At 44.0% G+C, this 25,904-nt stretch overlaps 1 protein-coding gene across 7 annotated transcripts in view; it reads left to right on the top strand.

The window, feature by feature from the left end:
* Window positions 1-25,904, top strand: part of sipa1l1 (signal-induced proliferation-associated 1 like 1) — a 125,316-nt gene that overhangs the window by 6,969 nt on the left and 92,443 nt on the right. For 6 of the 7 annotated variants that reach the window (XM_079525888.1, XM_079525887.1, XM_079525892.1 and 3 more), the window contains exon 2: window positions 24,952-25,197. The gene's annotated coding sequence lies outside the window, so the exon portion shown is untranslated. Of the gene's footprint in view, window positions 1-12,895; window positions 12,968-24,951; window positions 25,198-25,904 lie in introns of those variants that run through there. The other variant, XM_079525889.1, reaches the window with a different exon arrangement.

The following is a 25,904-nucleotide window of genomic DNA, read 5'->3' as shown; positions in this document are numbered from 1 at the left end:
CCGAGACTGCATGGGGAGGTAATCATGGGGCCGATTGAAGTGTACTCGGATACAGATCGCTGTGAAAGCCGTACTAAAAGGCCAATGTGAATCATGGCCAGCGGGGACCAGGCAATTGTATTCGGGAACAGTTGAATCAGTCAGACTCAGTGTGAATCTGCCCTTAAATTTTATTTTGAAGGATTGCTTTCCACCAGGGAGATCTTATGCGTTTCATGTTTTCACAGACAAATTGTTTGCTTCCCGAGTAATTAGGGATCGACCCAGAAAACCCTTGATTCATCTGGTCCTCTAAAGTGCTCTATACACCCTAGTTTAGTTTTAATGATGTGAGTGACTGAATACATATTTTTTTTATGTCTGAATAAAAGTAAAGAATTAAAATAATGGTCTGTTTATGTGAAGATATATTGGGCCGGAGCTGTGAATGACATATTGACACTGGTATGGTCCTTTTTAAATTAGCTGAAGAATACAGACAGATAAGTCGTTATTGTCTCTACCAGGCAGAAGGCATGGGGAGAGATTATGTTTTGTACTCTGTCCGTGTGTCCGCCTGTCTGTTACCAGCTAATCTCCGGCACTGTTAACCCGGTCGATTTTGCACACACACTCCCTGGATGCCAACATGAACCTCTGCCCCAAATTTTCCAGAACGGCCTGTTATTGCCCCACCAGGAGGCTGACTTTAGAAAAACACATTTTTTGATATCACTCCTCCAGATTCTGTCCAAAAATCCCCCAAATCGTGATTCATATTCCATCCTAATTGGTTTTCAAAGTTTGCAGGATTGGCCCGTTTTGAACAAGAATCCTCAAATCATGAACCCAGCGTGCAATTTATGTGAAATCTGTCACAGACTTTCCTACTAGGCTGAGGAATATATCCCACCCTTTTCACATTGGCCTGTTATAGCGCCACCAACAGGTGGATTTTTGCAAAACACATTTTTTGAATAAAATGCCTCAAATCATCCAATTGCCATCCAAGGCGTAAGAAGAAATGTTGCACCACTCAGTTCACACGGGTGTGATTTTATTAATTAAGGTACAACAATGCAGTGCAGTCTGTAAAGCAGTGGTTCTTGTTCCCAAACCTTTTAGCTCGAGACCCAAAAGAGAAATGTGATGTGTCTCTGGGATCCAAACTGGTGAATATATCTATTATATAACAAGACAAAGATGTACACCCAACGTTTTCATGTCAAGGACCCCCATGTGCTGTTAAGATTGTTTTATTCATTGTTTCAAGTTTGGAAATACAACTATTTTCAAACAGATAACTGATATGGTTTAAATGGTTACTGATTTTGATGCTATATTAAGTTAACACATTCAGCTGAGGACCCCCCTGTCTGGAACCCTCTCAAGGGCCCCACTTTGAGAACCACTACAGTAGGGCTCCCAGAGCACCGAAAATCATCCATCCAGTTGTTGTTTAGATGTTTTATTAGGCCAACGTGTTACCATTCTAGATAGATCGAGCCCTGTCACTTGTGACTAATACAAAATCCATCCTGCCTTCTAACTGTGATGACCTTACTAGATCCAACACACAACTATTACAAAACACAACAAAGCACGTTGGCCGGAAATTCACCTGTGTTTTCCATTATCACTTTGTTCATGAATTAGGGAGCAGGTGTTATTGAGTACAATATTTCTGACCGTGGTAGTGCTGGTCATGCGTCATTACAGCAAGCATTCTGTTTTTAATTAGCCATACACGCCTCGCTGAGTAGCACATTTGCTTTGAACTCCGTTCCACGTTTGAGCCAAGGACAAGCCGGAAGCCCTAGTGTTGATGCTTCTTGTATGTCAGGGCCCTTTCATATCAGTCAGTCAGTCATATGGCGGAATAGCTCGGCTTGTTACGTCAACCAATCATCAAACCCACGTAAAACGAGGGACTTAAAGGGCTATATTTTCCATACATAGACTCTCCCCCATTTTCTGAATATCTACCTTCCCGTCTTTCTCCCTGGTGGAGTAACCGCTTAATTGGGGGCTTGTTAGAGGGGATTATGGCACATGAAAGCAGAATGGATTTATACATTTAAAAAAGCCCAGATTTCAGCTGTGACATACGAGCAAGAAATCTATAAAAACATCACTGAACAATGACAAGGCAGGCTAATCCGTGCTGAAGCAAATATCAGGAACATACTGTACAGAATAGATGACGAACCCTGGGAGCAAAAACAGCCCAGATATTATGAGAACAAAGCTGAACTGCTCTCAAAGAGACAGCTAGTGCTGCTCATAAGCCCAATATAGTATACACCAGGGTGTGAAATTAACATCACCCTCCAGCCGACTGCTTGAATAATTTGAATGTGCCTGGCATGTTTGTCTACTCCAAAGGCCACTGTGGCTGCAGGTAATCAGCCGTCATTTGGAGATGCTGTTCCATTGTCATAAATCTTGCTAGTTTGTGAACTTTTTTGGGATCAAACTCTGGTTCTTGCTTGTAGGCAACAAAAAACTTGGGGAATGTAGACTGCACCCTTTACAATCTCCTCTGGGATGAGGTCCATGCACGCACGTGTACAACACACACATGCACACACGCACACGCACGCACGCACGCATGCACGCTCGCACACGCACGCACGCACACACGCAGCGGCACACACACAAGCACAAGACGCATGACATCCAACGTTGTGTAAATTGTCACCTCTAAAACATGGAGCATTACGGAGCATTGCTGAAATTCCCACCAACTGCCTGGCCATCTGTTTTCCACACAGACAAAGCGAGTGGGAGCGATATCTTGATCACTGGCTGACTAAAGGATGGCACTGGTTCCATTGGCTGCCAAGGCTGCTATTAGTAATGGATGTGCTTTTCTGACCCCATGTACATGACATGCTAAATTGCTACTTTACCTCCTAGGCCGTTTTGAGAAGTATGTGTGAGCAGCTGCCACGGGGAAATGATGCTAATTATTAGCATCATTTTCCTTTGAATTGACCTCTGGGGTGGTGCCCAATAGAATGTGGATAACAGGATGTTGGCCCTCTTGGTCCCTCCTTCGGGTCGCACGTGTCTTTGTTTGCATTCCTAACATTTCTAACTCTACACGCTGTAACAGGAGCTGCCGACAGATTCTGCTGCGGAGCTCTGAATCTATCTTGAGAGATAGTTCCAGACACGTGAACTTAAGATAATTGATCACTTCAGCCCAATGTGTATGGTATACATACTGTATACTGCGCTCTGTACAGCCCAAACACCCCATAGAGCTCTGATCCCATGTTATGGTAACGAAACGAAAAAACACGACTTCCTTCAGCTCTTCAGGAGGAAACGGGGGAATGGGATGAAAGGTCATTGTTCTTCACAGCTGGATGGAATGACCATGCCACGCAGTCAGCACAACGTTTGATCCAAAGGAAATCTCTTTTCTTGGTAAGGCTGAGAAACCGTTGCCTGTTTGCAACAGATAATCGAAATGACCGAGTTAATCAATTATAAAACATACAAATAAAATCGATCCAACTAGACCGGTGCGCGGCCTGCTCGGGAATGTTAGGAACAATACAATTGTGGAACGCATGCCCCACCCGGTTATGCATCACCCGTTGAATTACCCGTCTGTCCATTGTACCTAGCTGTCCGTGTCCCTTTTATGTCCATGTCCATACGTTATATGGATATCTCTATATCTGGCATATCGGTCGAATTGGAAGTTCTGGACAACTGGATCTCATATGGCTATATATGTGCCATTGGTCGGATCAACAGTTCTGGACAACCGCCCATCTGTCTGACTTGATGTTTGAAGTCCTAGTTTGAGGTCGGTTAGTCAGAGTTTCTAAATATACGTGAACTACAGACATACACACAGAGTTGTGTGCATTTATAGTAGGATAATCAATTGGTTACTATTTTGGGCATGTTGTCATTATGAGCATTTTTTTTTAAACTAAGAAAAACAACAAAAAACAATGGTCCTCCCATTGTATCCTGTATTTATTGATTAGTTGATATTAAAAAAAACACAGTACAAAGTAATCGATAGAATAATCAAAGAAAATAATTTGCAGCCCTAATCTTTTTCTTGCTGAGGCTGAAAAAAGGTTACTTGTTTGACAGCAGACTTTCTTTTATTTTCTTCTTTAAATGCACCGCATTTACATATTTTGTTTCTTGATGTGATTGCATAATATGTCTGACAGCGTCTGGAGGATGCTTGTCTTCTTCCCCGTTGCAACACGCATCACAGATCAACTGCCATCCGAAAGCTTTTGTTCAGAGAAAAAACAACAACACAATGCCTTTATTCCAGGGGGCGTCCATGTTATCTCACAGCCTTGGAATTGATTCATTAAGTGAGTTGTAATTGACAGTGTCTTTGCTTCCACTGTGTGAGATCTGTCCCACAGCCATGATCATGATGCCCTGCTGAGCCTCTGCACACCAAACGGATAATAATGTGTCACACATTTAAGTTGACGATTAGTTGTCACACAAATAATAATAAATTATTAACGGTTACTTGTGTTTTTTGCATTGCATCTGTAAACAAAAAATGCACAGGGTAGATAGCACCAATAATCAAAATAAATGATGTACTATGACCAAAATAGGCAATGTTTCAACTCAAAATGTGTTATAGATGGATCGTCTTGGCTGGATTAGTGAGTCCCGACTCGACGAGCTGCTATCTCTGCCAGGGAGCGCACCACTGACAGTTGTGTCCCTCTTTATTAATGATGGCAGCAGAAGAAGCTGTTGGCTGACCCCTCCAGAACTCTTCCTGCCAGATCACACACACATTGACACCGCGCCAGGGCTAGGCTACTGATAGTCGTGGATAGAGCCTCACCGAGGCCAGATATTTCAGTCTAATGCTGATCCCAATTTTGTACAGCCCTAGACCACCGATTACCCCTGTTTTGACCAATATTTTGGAGAAAATAATGATCTTTTGTCTGTAATTGTATTTCAAAGGCAGACTGCAACACCAAGAGGCTGGACTATATGTCATTGGGTTGTCTCAACACAACTGGAGCTGTAGACAAAAACATCTTGGCCATAGGAATGAGGTCACCGTACACAGGCATAGAACATCTGGCGTGCAGGTGGGAGAAGCAGGCAACCAAAACAGGAACGCACTGCACGTCTTGACTCCACTGCAACCTTTCAGGTCATTTTTGCTCATCCAATAAAATCAGTATTTTGGCATAATAAGGCAGGCAGACTCCAAACGGAGTTTCACCAGTGGAATTAATGCCTCACAGATTTCTGTCCATTCTGAAGGCCAAATTGTTCTTTGAGTTCATCAGTCATGCACATACAGTACAGTACAGTTTGCAGTCCGTCTCAGGTTTAGCCGTGACACGTTGTGAGCTTGTAGATTTGCTGTCTTTGGTGTGCGACATTGTCGTATGATGGAGCGTACATTTTGGGCATTAGCCGGGCTGACAGGACACGGTGGCATGTAGCGGAATGTGTGAGAGGGCTATGTGTACACAATGGGGATGACCTCATCGTTTTCAACTTCGGCAAAGCTCGACACACCAGGGAACAAAGAAATCTCCATGCCCCACTAACCAATTCTCCCCCTCCCTATGTTCTGCGTGTGTGGCTGTGGGTGTAGCGGTGTTGTTTTGTCTTTTTAGTTTACAGAGGCTCTTAAAATATTTACTTAGGGCTGAACTGGTTAATGATTATTTGAACAGGCAGCATAGCGAGTGTTAGGCCTGTATGCGAATGCGTTAGTGTGTTCTGTGCTAGAGCCACCAAATGCAATGGGCTGTGTCTCTGTGCGGTGTCACCCTGTGAATGCTGATCTGACTCAGCTGACCTCCCTGAAGCTTAAAAGATGAACTTTGGCCCTGCCTGAATGGCAAATGATGGGAAATGTCATCATGCTTTCCATTTCCAATCAAAAAAGACTCGATAACGATAACGAGAGAGCCAAGAGCATCTTGAAATGGTTCTCTGAGCTGAGGGGTATTGGTTTGTGATTTCTTGTAGTCGGAGCTTCAGGTGCTAGGATGTTTTTAAAATTGGTCTGAATATTCTCTACAAGGAAAGTTTTGATGACCTTTGCTCTGTGAAAATCCTCCTCACAAAACTTGTTCACACCCACCCACCCACCTTTATGTTTCTTTTCCCTTTTTACCTCCATTATGATGAATTCCTGTTCTGTTCTTTGTCTATATAGAAGTGTCTATTTGTACGTCTCTAAATGTTTTGATGAATTGAACATGGTGGACCCTGTTGTAAACAAGTGTAATGCTTAATTGGGTCGTCCACTCACAGTTAACAGCCTTTGTATTGAGTTTGTGCTTGAAATGTACTGTAATTCTGCAAACTGTTAATACAATTTTCAATCAATCAATCAATCAAAAAAACCTGCACCTGTTGCCCCCTCCTGCCCCCCCCCCTCTCTCTGTGTCTGTCTGTCTGTCTCTGTCTCTCTCTGTCTCACAGCACTCAGTTGTGATGAAGATGACTGAATCACCCAACACACACCGCTGCTGTCTTGTTACCCAATCAGTCAAATGTAGTGGGCTGTGTTGAGTGCTTAAATTGTCATCGCCTGACACTTTAATCTGTGCCAGTGGTATTGTCACTGTTGTGCGAACTGGCCCAGTGTCTCTTTGCCACAATTGTTTTTGACAGGCAGAAACGGTGTGAGCTTGTAGATCTGCTATTCGTATTGTACAGTTGCAACTCGGATCTATTTCACTAAGAATAGTGGGTTTCAGTGGTTAAAGACGTATGTAGGCTAACGTGGGCACAGAGACAGACTTGATGTCTCTGTGTGTGCCTTTGATAAGGAGTTTTTCTTTTTTAATGAAGTGATTGGCTGCCTCAAAGCCTTTAACAACCCTTAAAGCACTAGTCCTTAGGGAAATCTGCCACTGTTGCAGAATAATTGAAATTAAGGGATTCACTTGAGTCATCCTCAGCTTTTCTGGTCCCTGCCAACTGCATACTGTCCACTTGTCCAGAAGAGTGTGGTGATAGTTAGTAGTAATAGTAGCAGCAGGTGCTATTAAACTGTGCAGTACACAAACACCTGATGGCTGTTGTTTTATATGGAGCATAGGTTGCTGCCTTCAGGAAGGAGATATGGTGTTCCAGCACACAATAAGGTCAGACTGAAGAGGTCCTTTGTCCATCAATCGACTTTGAGGTTTAATCAGGAGTTTGGCCAGGACTAGACTGAGCTGTGGACATTGCTCTTGTCTTTTTTTTATCTATGTAATTTGTGTTATCTTTTCTGTTTCCATGTCAAATGTGTTGCATACAAGGCCACTGTGTCACAACTTCGCAAGACAAATTCACTGCGAGCTGACAAAGTACTATATCATATATCTTATCACACAATTTTGCTTCTAAGAGCCCGGGCTACACTGGGGACGGAATTGGCTCTGCAACAGTACGCTGCCACTATAATCAATGGAACCCGGCTGTGCGTAAGCTCCATGCGTGAATCTTTTTTTACGCAAATGCTATATTTTTCCGCGTGTCTGCAGGGGTTACGCAGCCCTTCACCTTGCGTTCAGGAGAAATATACAGTAAATACGGAACTCCCCAGTCCCACGTGACGGGCGGATTGTCAGTGCATGAGCCACCTAGCTGCGTACGGCTCCGTTCGGTCCCCAGTGTAGCCCCCCCCCCCCCCCCCCCGGAGGGCTCCCCCTTCCACCAGAGAGAAGTCGGGAAGTCTGACTGATGACATGCACAGAAACACTATAGTTTGACATCACGGCTATGCATGCAGCCACTGACATAGATAGCCTATCTATTGATAAAGAGTATTTTATGTTCCCACTCCAGGTCTTCTCAAATGAAGATTCTCTATAAGCGGATGTTGCTTGGCAACAAATCCAATTCCAGTTTTGGCTAATATCGCTCCGATGTGAAAATTTTGCTCCAAGAAAAATGTAATCACGTCAGAGGCATTTGTGTCTCTTTAGATGCCAGCCTGGGTCTTAGATCATCTGGTTCTAAAGCTGTTTAGCCAAGTAATGTCATGCAGGCAAGCTGTAACTGATGAGATTTGACTGTCACACTGTTTTTCCACAGCTGAAAGAAGCATGAGCTGTAAGGAGATTTCTTGATGATCTGTCCAGCTGGATGCTGTTTCTGTGACGTACAGAATGGAGTTCAAGGCATTAAAGAATAAGGACCATTTCTAGACTTTGTTTGTGTGCACCTGCTGGCTTGATCTGTCATCTTAACAGCAGTGGCTCAGGACAGGGGTAGAGTGGCCGGTAGAGCAGCCCAATGGGAAGGTTCCCATGCAGTTCGATCCTGCAGGCTCCCCCAGAGTTAGTGTCCTTGAGCAAGACTCTGAATCTTAAGTATTATCACTATCAGATCAACCCTTGTTGCTTAGCCCATGGTACTTAAAAGTGGATCCCGGGCTTGCTGATAGATTAGCCTACTGTCATACTGGGCTAGGTTAGGTTTGGGCTAGCATTGAAAAGGACCCAATTTCCTAAATGACAGCCAGGTGCAGAAACGGTCTTTGGACTGCAGTTTGGTGTGGTGAATGATTTGGTCTTATTCTGCAGGTTTTGTCATCCGTTCACTTTTTTCCCCCACCGCCCTGCACACACCCGAGACCCGACAATGACCTTCCTGGTCATTATGTCTGTGTGTTCTCAGATGTTTAACCTCCTATTACTCCCTGGTCATTACCTGACCTCCTGTCCTCCTTCATGGTAATTGCTCGACCAGCTCGGAGGAGTTGGGCCGACCATCCTCCGCAGCCACTTGAGTGGGTGAACCCATAGATGTCAAAAAAATAATAATTGGCCGTTGCAGTTCATTGGAGCGATGTGTCTCCAGCGTAAGGAGGAAGTCAAGTAGAAGTACGGAAGGCTTTTCCGGGATCAATTCAATTCAATCCAAGGGAGCTTTATTGGCACATGTGACAGTGTCTGTAAGGGTAAATAATTTTATATAATTAATAACCATTCATTTGGTTGCATTTCTTTTGTACATGCAAAAGTTACACACACAGATGTTCCCCGACCAGTTGAAATAGCAGGAAGACCAACATCTTCCCTGGTCGTCACTGTGTTGCCATGGCAGCGCAGTTGTTTTACCGTCAGAATCCTTGCAGTGCAATGATAATGCACTCCGGCTTCTAAAGACAATAATTAGCAGGCCTTTTTCCTTTCTTTTCCTCCCCCGTCTTTTCACCTCTGTTCCTACTACTCTGGCGTTCTCCCGTTCTCCCTCCAGCAGCCACCGAAACAAAACAAACGTCATTTCTTTCGTGTCTTTGTGGCCGAGTGACATCTGTAGGAATTGACAGCCAAGCAAGGCGCTGTGGCACCAACCTTATCCGCCCATTTACTGTATGCGGACGCTGTGTTTCAGGGTGATTGTTTTTGTGAACGTTTTCTTGTTACCTGTTAATTCAGTGGTGCTCAACCTTTTGTGGATCAGGGCATACATGGAAATCTCTAAGGTGTTCGCGGCGGCCCACTTAAGCGGTCTGATGTCTGGGCCTCGAATGCGTATTGCGTTTTCAGAGTATGTTTATTCTAATGGTGGATCGTGTTCCGGCTTTGATCAATGGAACATACTAACATAGTGTACTTAAAGTTACAATTTATTGGTATCACAATGAGAACTCAGTTTTCCATGCTTTAAAGATTATAATATTTTTTTCTTTTTACATTCAGTATTATTAATTTGATCATTAAAATCCTAGTTTACTTCTTCTTGCTTCCAAGTCTTTTCACTATTTTTGAAAGTTAGAAACGGTTATGGACATAAGGTTTTCCACCCGACAGCTACAGGTTTAATGTGGGCACGCTCCCTTCTACAGGACGACTGAATCCCACACTCAATGAGCCTGTGTGTGGTTTCATCTGTGTGTGTGTGTGTGTGTTGTGTGCGTGTCCGTCTGTGTACACGTGCCCATCTGTTGCCATGCATGTTGGTCTGTGCTGACTGAGGATGAGACCACTGTGCTGCAGACCACACACATGCTGTGATGGACAGTTAGAACCGCTGCATAACAGCCATTCTGAAGTGAACGCACTCCAGAGGAGTGGACCGCTGCCTCATCCTCTTGTCAGCTCCTCTACACCCTGCTTCCTTCCTGCTAGAACCCATTTCAGCCTCCCTGATAGGGCCTGCCGCATGTGTGCGCACGCATGCACGCACGCACGCACACACGCACGTGCGCACGCTATCGGCTAAACTGTAGAGGAGTTTGACAATAATATTCGTTTGGTCCTTGTCCCTTACCGAGAATCCGAAATAGTTCCATACCACCGACGTACAGTTATTTTTGGGAACTAGGCCCTTCCTCAACCTCCACTCGCTCGACATCCGAGTATAAATGGCCGTCCATTTCTTTCGTCTTTCTTTACATATTATTCTGTTCAGAGCGCAGTGAGTGTGCGTGTAGACAAACTCGAGTCCTGTTTCCCTCTGCCCAGAAGAAAGGGGGTGGGGACTTTGGGAGAGGTCAGAACACAACATCTATAAGCAAACAATGCCTTGCATAGCGATGCGTTGTTAGCTTGTAGTTTTGTAATTTTTTGTGAACGTACTACCTTGTCAGGGACCTGATCAATCCCTGGCTGCTGATTGGCTGCGTAAAAAATGGCAAATAAGTTTAGGGGTCACTGGTCAGGGGGCACAAGATAGTGCCCATAATCCCTCCATCTGATCCTTGGTCTACCCCAGAGCCACTTTTGCCACTTTTTTAAGTGCCATTTTTAGCCATAAGACTGAAAAATAGAAGATCTACAAGCTTGTAGATTCAGTGCACGACACCAGCGTGCAATTGCAACGAAGTGTAAATCAGGAAGGCTTAACTCTATCTCTAATCCCTAAACCAAACTCCTAAATGTCTATTACTAAACTTTCTCATACCGTATTCTACTAGTATACCTTTGGACATTTGGCCCTCACAAGTATATACAAGCATAATTATTTGCATAGAGCAGGTACAGTGCATACAAAACATTATTCCCTGTGCCTGTATTAATATAGGGAAGGTACATACAGTATTATTATTATTATTATTATTATTAATTATTCTGTGTATAGGTGTACAGTAGGTACATAGTTGTATACTATCCTCTGGGTTCCCTGTAGAAACCGATTGTACTTTGCCTCCGGCTCTGTCATTCTGTTTGACTGACTGACTGCTCTGAGATTCCAGCCTGAGCACAGAGAGAGAAAGAGGCAGAAGAGAGAGGAACATCGAAAGGGGGAACAAAGGAATGAGGGGGTAGGAGTAGAAAGAGCGAGAGAAGAAATGGATGGTAAATAAAAAAATGGTTAGGTGGCAGATAGATGTTGTGTTGAGAAATTCCCTGCAGAGAGAGAGAGACAGACAGACAGACAGACAGACAGACAGAGAGAGAGAGACTGAAGCCTAGAGCCTGCATCTCCTTTTTACTTTTTTTTTTACGGCATTGGCAGTTATATACCGATTTTTAATCCCTTTCAACCTGGTGTCCCTATTTTGGTCATGTCTTTATAGGCCAAAACGTTCAAAATGTTTCCAAAATATCACGCTCATGTTTTAAAATATATATATATATTATTTTACAATCCGTTATTACAAAAGATTGTTCAAAACATTAGTGATCGTGTTCTAGATACTGTAGGACACTCAGAAATCGGGATTGGCATCGGACCCAGAAATCTGACATTGGCTGGGCTCTAATACAGCCCCATTCAACAATTGTGTGTGTTTTGTTTTTTGCCAGGAGCGGCTCAGTAGTGGCTTGACCCTTCTATTTAGACGTGGGCCTGTGAGGGCCAGGGGCAGCCCCTTTTCATTCAAAGGGCCTACATCATCTTCTCCCGTGTGCCCCTCTGGGAGGCCCACATCTGTCAAAGTGTCACAAGACTTGCAGTCTGACCAAGCCCTCCCCTCCCCAACCCTTAAAACAGGGATTACACAGGGACTTGGGCGCAGTGTTTCTCACGGCCATTAAACATGCACTTGTCAATCTGTCTCCTGTCCCACTGACCGATGACTCAGCCTTTAAGGCGTCTTCACGCCCAGGCCTGATCCATAAAATCAGGTATTGCATGTGATGCCATGTGGCGCATTCCAATTCTGATAACGCCGATAATGCGGTTTATTTATTCTTTGTCTGTACGCAGTGCCTGCTTTTCGTCTCAACTCGGCATCAGTTTTTAATCGTTTCATTTTCATCAAGGGTAGCTATAGCAGTGGCTAATGAGCTTTGTGCTGCCAATCAAGGTTGAGGTGGAGAGTAAAGACATTTCCCAGAGCGTTTCTCAAAACAACAGGAATTTGTTCCAACCTTGTATTTTGCGGTTGAGACAGCTCAGCCCACAAACGTTGACAGACTTGGCTTTAAGCGTTAGTTGCTAATGATGCTACCTGGGACTGTCACTGTCTCATCCTCTTCTTTCAAATCGTACAGAATCTCAGCAAAAGAAAGACAAGAGCAAAACCGCACACTAAAGCTTCACTTTTCCCTTCTCGCTTTAATCTTCTTCATACACTGTTGTTCCTCGTTGAAGGTGCGTGTGTGGGGAACAGAATTTAAGAACGTATTGGGAACAAGTTTGGAGAAAATTGGAAGTTAATGGACTCCCAATGGTTTGGTACAGTTTATAACATAATTTATAAAACAAGGATTATGAGAATGGGATGAAAAGAAGAAAGGAAAGTGTTTTGCTGGGCAGGTTTTATGAGCTGTGAGCCTGCATGGGGCTGTGGGCTGGTAGTGCTGGTTTAAAGGGTTCAATTTCATTACCAAGAATTGACCACACTGTTGGTTTTTCCTCTCAGCAGCACACGCATACACACAACATGCATGCATGTGCAATGTGCATGCACAAATTGCACATACACACTTGAGTAAACTGGGAAGGCCTGCTACAATTTGACCCGTTTAGTTTGTTTTCCCAGGGTCTGGTCTTGACCACAAAGGGTAGGCGATGACGGCATTGATCCCAGAACGTCAAAGAGAGATTGAGACAGGTACAGAGATTGTTGTGAGCTCACATTTCGGACTATCTTTTCCCTCTTTCTCTCAAGCTATTTTTCTCTCTTGTTGGATTTTGTCTATATTTATCTCGAGAAAGAGCACTTTCACTAAGATATCTACACAAAACCACTTAAACCCTATATATATATACTGTACTTTGTTGGCTCCACAGAGACCCCAGCGGTCTATACTAGGCTCACTCAGTTTCTTTATCTACGCCAAATGTCTTTATGGCCAAACTACAAGCTTACAATGCCCACACAGTACACTACAATACAGTACAGTACAGAACACAGAGTACAGTAACCATAACAATACAATGTATAGTTGCACCGCTCAATTCACACAGGTGTGATTTTACTGAATGTTTGCCTACTATGACATGCCCAGAATAGGGTTCATGTGGATCTCCTACCTCCTCTGCCAGCACAACACCCCCCCCCCCCCCCCCCTTCTCTCTCCTTTCTCTCCCTCTCTCCTCACTTTGCTCCACTGGCCTGTGGAGTTCCTCTGTGTCAAGGGAAGAGTAGAGTGATTTATCCCCTGTTTCTTCTCGCTTGCTCGTGCTTTCTTTATTGCCTCGCCGCCTCTTCCAGTCTCCCTTCCTCTGCACAGATGATTCCCAGGATTTGACACGTACACGCACGCATGCACACACACACACACACACACACACACACACACACACACACACACACACACACACACACACACACACACACACACACACACACACACACACACACACACACACACACACACACACACACACACACACACGCATGCATGCATACCTTTCTTTTTCTTTTATTTGGGTAGGTTAGTAGAGACAGGAAACTGAGGGCAGAGAGTGGGTATCAGACCGGTAGGGACATAGCGATTATGTCATCAGCTACCAGCACGTCTGATCCATACCTTTATTTACATATACAACTCTCATACACGCACACACACACACACACACACCAGCTCTCTGGCCGAGGTGGAGGCCAGGGTGATACCTGTCCTCACGCTCCCAGATATCTCCTGACAGTGACCAAGTCCCAGCCTCTCACAGGCAGCCAGGACCCAGAGCACGTACAGATGTGTGGAAAACCTCTCCAGTTACACACACGCACACACAACTGATTACCACGCTGATGGTAGTTTGGAGGACTTTGTGGCCATTGGGTGAACTCCTCCTGGCTCAGGAAGGAGCTTCATGAAAAGCTTGGCCAGCTACAGCATACTAGCTGTTTATGCAGGCATGCAAGCACGCACGCGCACGCACACAACACACACACCATGGAGCAAGTATAAAACTATTCAATGGATGCATTCAGCACAGAAGCACTGCCCCATAAAAACATGATAATACTTTTGACTTTTTTGTGCAGATGGCAGAAGAGCGTGTGAGAGTGATCGAGATGGAGGCTTAACGTCCCCCAGTGTTAATGAGGACGTTATGGTGAGACGTTGCTCAAGAGCTCTGGCTAAGAGACGGCGAGGACAGGTATAGAGTGGAGGATATAGGTGGCGGAGAGTCAAAGCTGCTTAGCACCGGCTTGGACTGCCTCCACGAATTCAATGCACATCAGGGATGTCAGGGAGAGTTAAGTTCTCCCAGGTTCCTTATACTGGGCCCTGACATTGCTGGAGCTTTTTAGACTAAACTTCCAAACTATTAACTTCTAACGCTGCCCAGTGCTTCTACAGTTTTCTGAGTCATGGTCAGAGTGGGCGTACCTCACATTGAGGGTTTGAGGTTGCCCGTTAAAAAGGTGTTGATTTTACATCGGTGCAGCAGGCTTGGCTTTTATGCAGCAATGCCAGCTGAGGAATTAGAGTCAAGACCTTGAGGAGGTTATGTAGGAAGTGGAACCACTTAAAAGGTGCTAATAATTCTCTCAGGTTAAAGGCTTCCTCGTAACAACACCCGGCAGTGAAAACCTCTAATGCCACATGTGGCAATTTGTGTCCTGAAATGCATTTAGTGCTCGGGTGAACTGGCAATCTGGGTGAACGTTTTGAACTGATTTTCATCATTGGAATGTTTTTTCATGCCATTTGACAGAATAATGCAGCCCACGAGCATGGTACAAATAATCCCCCCTCCCCCCTGCCTGCATGGTTACAGTCAGAGGCCTCTATGATTAGAACAGAAACAGGAATAAGTCTCTCATTGTTGAGAGGGAAGGGTATTTCCATAATCTCATGTCATCCCCATGTTTTTGTTCTTCTCTCTGCCTGACTGCAGCCTTTGAGGAAACCGGTACAATGACTTGTGGTCAGCACGGCAGCCGCCCATTTGCATGGGGTTGTAGTAGAGGCAAGGAAAGTCCTGGTCATTAGCCAGGCTATTTTTCAAAAGTCACAATTCCAACAGGATGCTGCTGAACAGTACCAGTGTTTGAGCATGAGCAAATGAGTCATTTTGGTTGTGACGTTCATGGGAATCTTTGCTGACATTTAATAGTCACCCAAGTATAATCTACAGTAATTGATTGGCATAATCGTCTCATCTTGAGGTGGGGGCCTGAGGGGTAGAACTAAATCACAGACTCTCTAACCCAAGGGTAGTCAGGGATCGAACTGGGAAACTTGCGCTACCTTCTGCCTGGGGAAATCAGCCCCCCCTCCCCCGGTAGGCTAGATTATATTCAGACTCAATCACAGGAGTAAAGGGCAAAAAAAACCATTAACAAATGGCGATTAAGATGGATATTCTTCGTGTCAAAGACTGTCTAATGCACGATTATGAAATATCTGCCCCAGCCTTAGAATGCTGGTCCCAATAAAAACTCCATCCATGTTCTTCAATAGCTGACTGGAGAGATGAATAGCTCCTTAAAAGACCCCTCCAGAATCCTCTGTTCCCCTGACTCCGAGCAGGCATCTGGACATTATCTCCTTTATGACGAGCTGCAACTTGAGCTAAGGCTTTGTCTGGGTTCAATAGACAGCAGCATGATTTGGGTTTTGTCTTTTTACAGAAGCCATCCCCCTGGAGTACCACATTACTTCACATGACGTTACTGCTCTAAACAAACATTAAAAGTCCATAGACGTGGCTGCCATATGACGTAGTTTCAAAAGCCAGTGCTAGGCTATAGCGTTATTCTTAATCTCAGTCTTGTGCGTGCTATTGGATGGCTAGTTGTATACATTTTAACATGCCTAAGACATTTTGTTTTCGAGGCCTTGGTTAATGTAGGCTAATGGGCTTCACCTCTACAGCAACAGTATGTTGCAGTTAGCAGTGGTTCTCAACCGCGACCCCACGACCCCTGAAAAGAATCATATTTGAACTGGTGACTGCCTCCCTGACAAAAAATGAATTTGTTTGACTCTGTTCCACAGATAAATATTGTGAAAATAGTGCAGATCTCACAACGCGTTGTTTTATTTTACTTTCTTATTATTTGACAATTTGGCCATTTGATTACTTTTGAAGCAGTAATGGTATTTTTTCTTGACTTCACTGTCATCTGGGACCCCCCCCCCCCCCAAAAAAAAAATCATGTGGGAACCCACAGGTTGAGAACCACTGAGTTAGAGGACCAACCACCTTTTAATTTTAAAATTACAGAATGCTTCTCAGATTGACCTTGACTTTGATCTGACAGTTGCAATACCTCAAACCAAGCTAGTGTGAAGCAGCCTTAAACCAGGCTGTCATATGCTATATTATAGAAACAGATTAAAAAAAGAACTGTCACTGACTTTTTGTAGGCAGCCTTCTGGCCTCTTCTTCCGTGACAAAAACAAAACAAAAAAGAAAGCAGCATGAGAAAGTCTTCCTGTGTGTTTCTGAGAAGGTTGTGCTGGGCAAGGTACCAGGGGTTGCTGTGAAAGCATCTGGAGAGACTTGAGGTTTTGGCATCAGAAAGCATCACTGTTGCCAGCCAGCACTATGGCTTTACCAGGGCTGCCCTCTCTTTTCCTTCCTTCCTCCTCCCCTGATTCTTATTGCATTCTGCTTCGTCCCATGACTCCCATCTCTAACCCCTTTTTTCCCTCTATGGATGAACCCATTAAGACCTGATTCTACAAATGCCTTCTAAAAGTCTGTGCTTCTCCAACTTTAGTTTTACTGTATACTAGTGTAGTGTACTAGTGTAGGCACAAAGTGATAATAAAAAAGAACAACATTTGCATTCCCTGTGGTGGAGATACACAGTCACACAAACAATACAATGCAATTATAAGAGCAACACAATGTAACGGACAATAGCTCAACCAGCACTTAAAAAAAATAATGCGAACTAGAGTCAAGCCGTCAGCCGGCAAAAGCAATTATTGGTGAGTTCTTCTGCACTTTATCCTGAGCCTCCCCCGCACCCCAGCCCTCCATGGCCCCCATGCACCAGACAGGCTGTGTCTGGAGGAATCCAGACACGACTCTCTCAGGGCCGTCTGTTCTTCCCTGTTGATGGGCTTGGAGTCTGTTGTCTTGTCCCGGCCAATACCACGGCTCATTCTCTCACTTGTCTGTGCCGAATGGATGGAGAGACGGCGTGAAGCACTGCCAGAGGTTGGCCTCACATTTAAACGGTTTCATTCGATCACACAGCTGGGAATCTTTCTGTTAAAAGAGGTCTTTCATCTTCATGCTTTATACCTATTTTGTTGGTGTTGTCACTTTACTGTATGGATTTCATGGATCAAGGTCCTGCAGGGATCAACCCTTGGACCCCTACCTTTTTAACTGTACAGTGTAAAAAACGAAACAAAACATGGTGTGTACTGTGTAGACTAGTGTAGTGGATGCAAGAGGGGTTAAAAAAGGTTAAGTGGTTAGGGGTCTGTTTCTGCATATTCCACCAGAACAGTTGGCAGTTGTGACAGAAGTATGGAGGTTTTGACCTTTCTAGCGATAGATTGTGTTTATGAATCATCACTAGAGAGACATTTCAGAGGTTGTTTGTACTTCCTGAAAGTTGACTTCTGTTACACACTGTCGCTGCTTGTCACTCGCTGACCAATCACGGTAGCCTAACTAGTTTGGCTAGTCACAACATCTATGAGGCGCAGGACACTTTAAATCAGTTCTGAGACCGCCCACCCAAAGCTCTGACTGAATGCATTTAGCCTGTTCTGGTGTATCTATATGTGACACTTCGATTTGTAGAACCTTCGATTCCTTCTGATTCTCTACCCACTCGGCTACGTCCACACCGCAAGATTGTTTCGTTTACCTTTTGCCTGCATAAGTGTCACCTAAACCTGCAGCTTCACTACTATACTACTACTACTACTATATTTAAATGTGGGCAAACAGGAATGTAATCATGAACCTGTAATACTAACAGTCTGATGGAGAGTGGCTAATGGCGGGCTTCCTGTGAGAGTTGAGCCGTGCCCGACAATCTATGCAGAAGTGGTCACTGCAAGAGCTCGTCCAGGTCTGTCATATACTGCTTAGCGGCAACAAAGCTCGTTTGTGTTGCGTGTGTGGGCTTTGACATTAAAAACCCTATGACATGTCGGCTACCACTAAGCCCTTTTCAATATGTGATCCCTGGGCTAAGCACAAATCTCAGTGGTCATTCAGTAGAAACAAACGGTGTAGTCACTGTAGTGGAAAGCTATTGGCTTAGTTAGCATGTCATGCTGCATACTGCTGAATGTACAGCTTTGGTGAACAAACACAAATTGCCAATGCTTGTCTAGCAACTAGTGCAGTGGGTGTCATGTTATGGATGCTAAGTGACATCAGTTGGGCTAATGTTGAGCTAATGTGTGTCTAAAATGAGGGCATCTCCATCTTTGTGTCTGCCATGTGTCTGTGTATAGGAGGGAAAAGACTGTGTGGGTGCTTGTGTGAGTGCATAACTGTTTGCACAGCCTAGAAATTGGTCTGAGTCTCCATTTTTCCCCACCTGGTGTGGGTGGATCATTAGCCAGCCACATTAGGCTGAACGCCACCTTGCACGAAACAATAGGGATGCATCGTACCTACAGTAAGGCAAGGCAATTGTATTTGTATAGCACATTTCAACAACGAGACAATTCAATGTGCTTTACACAACATCAACCAAAGGAAACGCATTGATTAAATTATAAAATTACGTAACCTTGGATGCATAAAACAAAATAAATAGGTCTGTATAGTCTGCACTCTGCACTATTAGTGTAGAGTTTGGCCAGATGGTAATGCATCCTACTGGGTTCAATTCAGAATTGAAGAATGGGTTTGGAGATTAGGAATGAAAAACACATTAGTGGCCTACAGTATATGCAAGACAAAGACCCATTTCAAGAGCTACAGGACACCTATTCACTAACCTATTTTGTGGCCACCAGCTCTGTGCCATGTCTAACCTTCCTAGAGCTCTCCTTTTGTGTGTGTTACAGATCAGTTGGTAAAGTGGTTCTCAAGGTTGGATTTGTGCAGTGATGGTGGTCTGAGGCCTATCCAAAAGGCCAAACTTAATGGTGCCATTAGCAAATGTTGAATATCTGACATTCTGAATTAGGAAGTTGGAAGTTGGAACCCCTGAAAGTTCAACATGGGGACAACATATTTAGTGTGACTCGTCCTTGCTTATCTTGGATTAAATGTACTGGATAAAATGTTTTCCCCTCTGGCAGCATACTGTGGCATCTCTTGAAAATACCATTGAGCTGGCTTGGGAGTTAATTCAAAACGACTGTGCCGATTTTGGCAAACAGAGTCAAATGCAGCCATAGAAACACTTGAGGCCAAGTCTTAAATTAGGTTAATATTTCTCTGACTCCGCTAAATTGATTCACTTCAAATGGTGGGAAAGTGAAAGTTCCCAGTGGGAATCAAGATGTTAACCACTCGTATAGTGTAGCATGGACAAGTCTGTTTTTCAGTCAGAAGCTTTTAGCCTGGATGGTTGCATGTTAATTCATTTAATTAACCACATGAACCCTGGCGTACCTATTCTGGCGTGAGTGTTTGGCGAAAATAGCAGATCTACAACCTCACAACAGGAAACCAATCTCTATGGAGAGGAAATGAGTCGGTGTGTGCATAACAGATGTGTTCTGTCATAACACAGGACGTACAGTAGGTGTGTTATTTACCTTTACTTTGTATAAACGAATTCTCCCCAGTCCCCTCTACCCATGCCGAATCGTTGTATTTTTATTAAATTGAATTTGATTAAAAAAAATGGCTATATATATATATATATACTAGTGTAGGGAGTCTAGGGACACATTTTTTAGCTTATTTTCCTCTCAATTTAATTGTTGTGCCAATGAACCCTCCCCACACATTTCTGTGTTGCAACTGCAATTGGCTGGCTCGCCAGCCAGTAGGATGTAGTAGTGCCTACTGCCTACATCCAACTCCTCCTGTTGAACAACCACCGTTTGAAGTGCCCTTGCTAATTAAGTGGGCATCGCTCCACCCAATCCTCTCTGAGAGTGTAAAAATTGACCTAGTCCATTGTCAGCAAGACACAAGTGCTTTTGTTACAGTAGACAACGGCTGTGTTAAGTCCTGTACTCATTTATTATTCTCACTTAGGGTTTTCACAAGACCATTAGACTGTGTTTCTGATTGGCCTTGTACTTGTTATCTCCTGTAGTTACACCAGGCAGAAGGATTTAAAATGTGGCCTGCGGGAGTTTGGTTCAAGGAGCTGAAAGACGTGTTCTGATGCTTTTTCATGGACGTTGTCGTTGATGTACCGAATGAATCATGTCTGCTCCATTTGAAGTTGTTTCTTTCGTCAGCAAAGGGGTCTTCAAATGAACTGTGTCCATCAATCATGACAGCGGAAATTACTGCATGCAACATGACAACATTACAACACACAGAATGCACAACAGCAACTTAAAGCATATCGGTTTTCAGAAATCATCATTTAGTCTTCATCCATAATGCCTTTGTAATGCAACACCACATGAATAACCCATGGTCACAATTCAAAGTAACCGCAGGGCAACGAGTTGGTCTGTTTTTAATTCTTTTTTTCCTTTTTTTTCCTTCAGATTTTTATGCTCTAAAATAATTCTGTGCATATGGCTTTAACAACAAGAGTCTCGTAATTAACTTACACAACTTAGCTCAGTCACTATGGAATTATTAGTTATCGCAAAATAGAAAGAATTCCACTATGGATTTAAATACGACATGCTATTTGAGTACCTGAAGATTGATTGCAAGTGGAACAGCAAGAGGATCTGTCTCTGATGAGAGCACAGATTAAAATCTGTCTGGGACAGGCGTTGCTTGGAAGTGTAGTCCTTTTTCAAAGACATGTTTTAGTTTTTCACATTCTACACATTCTGGACTCTCTTCTGTTCTCTTCTGCACGCACGCACGCACGCACGCACGCACGCACGCACGCACGCACGCACGCACATACACACACACACACACACAGGTTTAAAACCGCAATAACAGTGATTTAAATGTATTTGAAGTCCCTCAGGTCATGTTGGTAGTAGCATTATCTCCTTTTCTCAGTAATGCACTTACATTCTGCTTAATGCACTTAATCTCATGGATAATCTCTCCAGTCTTGTTAATGAAATCCCCTTAAGAGACCAGAGAAATTAGCACACCATGGCAGGTTAAGGTATGATGTATCTCAGGTTCAGAGATTAACTCTTGTAAGTGTTGGCGTAATTGGCCGGTAATTAGCCTTCTTGTGTATCTTGTTGTACCTACTCGGTCTCATATTTCCATCTACTGTTTAAGCGGGCTAATGGAGGAACCACATTACGTGGTCAAGCAGTTTTAACTATCTTGGTACATTAATTTAGGGTACCGTTAGGTTATGTATGGTACAGTTAAACTCTTCCATAGCTCTGTGTTCCCCTGCAGTACACCAAGCGCTGTTGGGACTGTTGTATGAGCTAATTGGAAGGGTCTGGGGAGGAAATGATGGCAGGTCTTCTAGACCAGAGTCAGTGGAATCTGTGATTGATATCTCTTCTAGAGACGAGATGGAGACGCTGTTTGGCGTCTAACACTGTCCACATGGCTGGCTCACATCCAACACTCTCTTTCTCTCAATCTTTGTCACCTGCTTTCTTCTCCTCATCTTCACTCGCTGTCTCTTATCCCTCTGCCTCGTTCTTTCACTTTTCCTTTTTGCTGCCTCAAGCACTTTCTCTGTCCCACACAGAGGGAAGAAAAAAATAACTGTCTTTTTTGTTCTACTTTCACATATTGACACTTTACATACCCCCCGCCGCCTCGGCTATCTCTGGCAGTATTATTTTGGGATGTTTAATCCGCACCATTAATCTCTCTGTGAGCCAGGCCTGTCAGCCAGGTTGTCGGTGCAGCCATATGGACCCAGCCAGTCATGCCCTGTGCTGCAGGGAGGAACTGTGGACCTCTTTAAGTTGCAACTTGAAATGTTTTAGTGCAGAGCTTCCCCCAGGAAGGGGAGCTTCCTCACTGTAAGCATGGTTGTGATGGGGGGGGGGGGGGGGGGGGGGGCTGATGTACCGAATGAATCATGTCTGCTCCATTTGAAGTTGTTTCTTTTGTCAGCAAAGGGGTCTTCAAATGAACTGTGTCCATCAATCATGACAGCGGAAATTACTGCATGCAACATGACAACATGACAACACACAGAATGCACAACAGCAACTTAAAGCATATCGGTTTTCAGAAATCATCACAAGGGGAGCTTCCTCACTGTAAGCATGGTTGTGATGGGGAGGGGGGGGTGCTGGGGCTGAAGGAACATGGTGGTAGTGGTGTTAACATCTTGATTATAATGATGATGGACTGGCATGCAGGCCTGTCTTATAATGATGATGGACTGGCATGCAGGCCTGTCTTATTTATAATGATGATGGACTGGCATGCAGGCCTGTCTTATAATGATGATGGACTGGCATGCAGGCCTGTCTTATAATGATGATGGACTGGCATGCAGGCCTGTCTTATTTATAATGATGATGGACTGGCATGCAGGCCTGTCTTATAATGATGATGGACTGGCATGCAGGCCTGTCTTATTTATAATGATGATGGACTGGCATGCAGGCCTGTCTTATTTATAATGATGATGGACTGGCATGCAGGCCTGTCTTATTTATAATGATGATGGACTGGCATGCAGGCCTGTCTTATTTATAATGATGATGGACTGGCATGCAGGCCTGTCTTATTTATAATGATGATGGACTGGCATGCAGGCCTGTCTTATTTATAATGATGATGGACTGGCATGCAGGCCTGTCTTATTTATAATGATGATGGACTGGCATGCAGGCCTGTCTTATTTATAATGATGATGGACTGGCATGCAGGCCTGTCTTATTTATAATGATGATGGACTGGCATGCAGGCCTGTCTTATTTATAATGATGATGGACTGGCATGCAGGCCTGTCTTATTTCACGCTGCATCCTTTCCGTGTGCCTTGGTAAGGTTTCACGTCACGCTGGTGTTTAGTTACTTTACTCTGTGTGAGATCAAGTTGGGTTTCATTTATGTACACAAATCAAACGCACCCACCTAAATGTCTCCACCTGTTTCAGATAAAATGGTAAATCTTGTGTGTGCATTAGATTAAATTAGACGTAGTCGCCTTTTTTAAACAGGAACGCAATCATACAGAATTTATGATGAATTGAACATTGTGGACCCTATTGGAAACAAGTGTAATGCTTAATTGGGTCGTCCACTCACAGTTAACAGCCTTTGTATTGAGTTTGTGCTTGAAATGTACTGTAATTCTGCAAACTGTTAATACATTTTTCAATCAATCAATCAATCAATCAATAGCATTTCTGACAGTGGGAGAGTATTGGCTCTTTCTGCGTGTTCGTGTTCTCAGTGTAATATCAGTCCAACTGACCAAACGTTGTCTGTTATCCTGTACCTCGGCTAACTATAATGGTTCACATAAACATGTAACATCATTGTGATAACAGTAAGTAATACATTTTTTTTTACATTTATTTTGTCTGAGAAACGTGTACGTGTCCCGTTAGCCCCTGGCCTATCCGTTGTCAAGGTTACTGTGTTACTGTGCTAGTTCCCTTTCTTCTAGGGCAGCTGCTTCTGCAGTTAAATAACCTTGTATTGAGCCGAAGACGATGTGTTACCACTCACTGCCTTGTATCAGCTGTTTCCTGACAGTCTTTTGGCTACTCTCAAGGTTATAGGCCTACTGTATTTGGTACCCTTTATTCCACAAATGACTATCTCCTCGCCTTTCTCCAGTAGGCTTTGCCTTCCGTCATTGCTTGGCTATTACAGTATGGCTTGACAAAAACCTGCTTTCCCCACACCACCCTGTGGTTGACTTAACCTTGATAGTGTCCATATTCTCTAATCTGGGCATGTCGCAAACTATTGGTGAAAATGTGCAGAAATAGTAGATCTACAAGCTCAGAATGCATGGCATTGTTGGCTTGTATTTTTGCTATTTTTTATATTCAACTTTTAGTGAATATAGGAAACTTGATGCCACGTTAGTGCAATTCAGTCAGGAACATTCATGTCATACAAATTTAACCATGTATTCCAACAAATGGAATACAGTTAGTTATACTTACCGTTGGCTCTGCTCCCTGAATTGGCCAAGTAACATGCTTGGGCAATTCCATGGGTATTCAAGAGCAGGCCCAAAGCAAGACAATGAATTCAGTTTGACTTAGAGCCATAAGAAATATACCATTTCATGTCTTTTGACTAGAGACATGCAAAATGTTGAATTTAATTTTTACTTTTGGGCCATGCAAGAGTCAAGACTGAATTAGAAGGGTTGGGGCTGGGGTGTGGAGGCCCCTTGTCAACAGCAGTGTGTGTTAGGCAGCAAATGGAAGAGGGAGCCATATTTAAATGGACGGCCAAGTTGTGAGAACGAGCTGCGATTGGTGTGTAGAAATACTTGATTAAATAGGCAGACTGACCGCTGATCACAGCTAAATTATTCCCTCCCTTGTAAGGTAACGTTTTTCCCATTTCTGACTGTGTGAGACTGTTTGGTGTGGACTGTGGGGGTATTGTTGTTGATATGCTTTTTGGTCTCGTCCCACGCTGTAGGAATGACACACCGATCCTGAGATTGGCCAGTAATCCTCCGTTCAGATGAGAAGTGGAGAGCAGGAGACCCTCATCTAGGAGAGAGAATCGGGCAGCACACTGTGTTCCAGTACTGGCTCCACTCCTCTCCTCCCTCACACCTCCTCCTCAAGGCTCCACTATCGCCGCTCTCCTCCCCTCCCACGTACAAACTCCCACGTTCGGGGAGAGCGAGCAAGAGAGTTGGCGAGGAACACTGTGTAGAAGGTGAGGGAGAGTGTTGTGTGTGTGCGTGTGTGCGTGTGTGCGTCCATGCGTGTGTGCGTCCATGGTACTGCCAGGGACAGTAGACATTCGGATTATTGATGGATTGGTGTGAAGGTTATTTTATTATGACTAGTATGGATGCCAATGAAATCATTCTGTTCTATTAGTTACGTGGCAGTGTCACGTGCCACAAATACCCGGTCTACATTACACACCGCGGGTCACACACCCAACGCTACATTACACACCACGGGTCACACACCCAACGCTACATTACACATCACGGGTCACACACCCAACGCGTCACAATGTGACGCGTTGCTTATAAATGGGGTGCGGGTGACACTCGCACCAAGTATGGAGACAGGCCTTTGATCTCTCTTTCTCTCCTCTCTTTTTTTGTTTCTCCCTCTCTTTGTTCGTTTTCACACTCTGATTTATCTTTCTTTGTCTCACTCTCTTTCTCTCTATCTCTTTCACTCCCCCACACATACACATACGGGTACATTGTGGCTTCAGGGCCCCCGCAAACTCACAAACACCATTTCGGATTCTGACTGAGACAGACACATAATCACATGGAATAGAATCATATAATCTTGTTGTCTTTAAAAACAATTAGCATCTTCATTAATTCATCATCATCATCATTTTTCGAGATCATGGATTTCACAATGCCACGCCAGACTTTCCGGTCCTTCATTGCC

This window comes from Electrona antarctica (assembly GCF_951216825.1).
Source record: "Electrona antarctica genome assembly, chromosome: 17".
Classification (NCBI taxonomy): Eukaryota; Metazoa; Chordata; class Actinopteri; order Myctophiformes; family Myctophidae; genus Electrona; species Electrona antarctica.
This window is presented reverse-complemented; position numbering and strand designations above follow the sequence as displayed.